This window comes from Pinus tabuliformis, chromosome 1_2 (genome assembly GCF_031772625.1).
Source record: "Pinus tabuliformis cultivar Carrire ecotype Pingquan chromosome 1_2, CPIR1, whole genome shotgun sequence".
NCBI classification, from domain to species: domain Eukaryota; kingdom Viridiplantae; phylum Streptophyta; class Pinopsida; order Pinales; family Pinaceae; genus Pinus; species Pinus tabuliformis.
Genome location: NC_142298.1, coordinates 424,886,132 through 424,889,300, shown reverse-complemented (window position 1 = coordinate 424,889,300; position 3,169 = coordinate 424,886,132). Strand labels below are relative to the sequence as shown.

General features: G+C 37.5%; 1 long non-coding RNA gene across 1 annotated transcript; it reads right to left on the bottom strand.

Moving 5' to 3' along the window:
• Positions 1-870: 870 nt before the first annotated feature.
• On the bottom strand, positions 871-2,245 carry LOC149206161 (uncharacterized). The gene is made up of 4 exons (XR_016251915.1): positions 1,845-2,245; positions 1,695-1,750; positions 1,237-1,265; positions 871-1,135 (listed from the first exon to the last, which is right to left on the bottom strand). It is a non-coding gene; the product is annotated as an uncharacterized LOC149206161 (long non-coding RNA).
• Positions 2,246-3,169: the final 924 nt, after the last annotated feature.

Genomic DNA, 3,169 nt, shown 5'->3' with positions numbered 1-3,169 from the left:
AAAGCTCGTGGGGAGATTTGATTGAGAGAACCAATCTCTTTGGTGAGGACGAGTGGTCTTTCTCCGGGTTGGATTCCCTGAGAGTATAACTCTAACATATAAGTATTTTGTAATGTTTGTTTTATTTTCTTTTCAAAAGAGAACTGTTATTATGGAGTATGAAATTATATATAATCTTTGACCGTAATCTGTTACTCGATATAAATGTTTTTTTGAAAATTATAAATAATCTTTGACCGTAATAAGAACAATCAAGTAATGTTGACTTCAGGAGTTTTCACAAGAGCAGCTATTATATGAATAGATGACTAATAACTGTGTGTCCACAATCGAAAAACTCAGAACTGAATCCGCTTTATACTGAGAAGAAAATTGAAGTTATTGTATTTAAATCAAGAGTGTGGGTTCAGGGATTGGAGTGAAGTATGTAATGCAAGAGACCCAGGAAAATATTAATAATAGTGAAATATAGATGCTCTTAGTAAATGAATTAGGCACAACCTCCTTAGAAGCAGGTCGGGTTAGTTCCTAGGCCTTGCTGAGTTAACAACAGCCTGGGACCAATCCTTAGTACCTATGGAATAGAGACTACCCCAGTCTTATACAATAAAATTATAAAGATTGGAAATAATCGTTAAGGAAAACCATTATCTTTCTTAACGAGAGAAAGAAAGTTGTGATTATAACAAGATGCAAAAATTTCTGTGTTAGTATTCCACTTACACACTGCTTTTCAAAATATAATGATTATTCCGAATTTCCGATATGTAACTTATTAAAATTGGGCAATGTGTACCAAACCTTAAATGCTAATTAGGAATCTGATATATAGAATGGCCAACATTGCAATGAAATAAAATGCAGTAATTACACATTTCTGTAGCCATACAAATTCATAAGAATTTATCTGTTAGAGAAACATTCCAGATTCAGAAATTTATAAATACAATTATGGGAAATTTTAGTAACTATTCAAGATACATGTTCGCATTCTTTCAAGTATACATCGGACAGAGAGAAAAAAAAATGGAACAGAAACGTAACACTGCAAGTGGATGTCCAAGCCAAAAAAAACGCCAAGGCCACTAGCAGAAGCAAGTTGTCAAAAGGAAAATCCTAATCCAGAGTACTTTTCCTACAGGAAATACCGAACGTGTTAGGGTTGGAGTATAGCTGGCCACTTTAAGAGAAGAAAATAAAAGGATTTTCTTCCAGAATCATTGAAAGAAAACTTACCTGGACTGGAGAGCTCCAATGAGGAAACCCTGAAAACGTAATCATCATTATATGAGGTAGGTGCATGCAAGTGATTAGAAAAGAAAAATAAACCAAGTTAAATAAATTGTGGCCTAAACTAATGCAACTATGAGTCATGGTGGGTCAAAAGCATCAATCCGAGAAAAAAGTTTATTTTGTAATAAATATAATGATACAGAAACTGATAGCAAGAAGGCTTTTGCCTCATAACTGTGTATGCATATGGTGAAACATCTGGTGAAGAGTTGTAACAAGAGAAATAAAAACACAGGGGAAATATTAAAAATCAAAGATATTAATATTGGTGGGATAATGCATACTTACAATTGACGTGAAAGTAAAGGAATAAAAATTTGAGGTGTTGAAGGTTCAAGTGCTAGAAGCCTAGTCATGAGCAAAACCCAACAAATGAAAGTACTCGCAGAAGTAAGACTTACCTAGATAAGTCTTTCCATTATACCCGGCCAGTGGTAGTGAATCAACCCCATCGGTCCTGTGTAGAGAATCTTAGATTGTAAATTAAATTTACAAATTGTTTAAAGGTAAAGGGTTGGTATTCATTGGAGAATCATGAAACCTGGGTTTACCTTGTAAGACAGGGTGGGAACCCTGGCAGCTTGCCCCGGGAACTCCACAGACCAAGCAATCACTGGAGAACCTAAGCACCATCGATTGTAGAAGAGAGAGATCTGGTTAGAAGACGAAGAGTGTCGTCAATTTAGGAGAGGAGTTGCTCGCAAACCCCAAACCTTGGTTAAATTACAAAGCTGGGTCGAGGGAGTAGGTCCGAGGAGAATGAGCCTCGCATAGCGCCAGAGACGAGAGGGTGATTACCATCTAACTTCCTTAGTCAATCTGAGCCGTTGATGGAGAGTCAAATGTTTCAGACCCTCGATTGTCTACGCATCTTGAAAACCAAACCATGTTAGGTGGCAAGGAGCTGTGGCAGTTGACTTTGTTGGCCCAATTAGTTAATTAACCAAGAACCAAGAATTATATAAATGAAACTGAATGTAAGACACAGGTAAAAAAACACAAGATTTTTACGTGGTAAAACCTTGACAGGGTGTCAAGGAAACATCCACGGGGCAAGGGATTGGATTTTCTATTAAACCAATAATGATTCTCCTTATTACAATAGTTCGGGCATTCATCATTTTATAGGAGGCTCCTCCGTTACATAACAGTTGTTTCGTTATAAAACCAACTTGGCAGTAAATACAATTTTACACATATTTACAATTAGTTGTCAAATTCCAACAAACTCCACCTTGACAACAATTTTCCTAATCCCTTTCCCATGCCCATTCATCATCTCTTCTGCAAGCCAAGAGAAGCTAAACACCATTGCAGCTTCTCTACTGTAACTGGCTTCGTGAATATGTGTGCACAATTCTCCCGTGTATGGACCTTCTTGAGAGCTACTTTTCCGCCATCGATCACATGTCTCAGAAAATGATACCTTACATCAATGTGCTTGGTCTTGCTGTGATAAGTTGGATTTGTAGCCAAGTGAATAGCACTCTGACTGTCACATAGTACATTCACTTTCTCCTGCGTCCTTCCAATCTCATCAAGTAGACCCTTTAACCAGATTGCTTCTTTACTGGCATCTGAAGCAGCTATATATTCTGCTTCGGTAGTGGACAACGCAACTGTTTCTTGAAGCTTTGACATCCAACTAATTGCTCCACCTGCAAGAGTAAAGACATAACCTATAGTAGATCTCCTTTTGTCCAAATCATCTACATAATCAGCATCCACATATCCGCAGATTGATCCTTCACTACCATTAAAGATGATGCAATTGTCACTTGTGCCTCTTAGATATCGAAGTACCCATTTCACTGCTCGCCAATGTTCTTCACCTGGATTTGCCATGAACCTGTTGACAACTCCAACTGCATGTGAA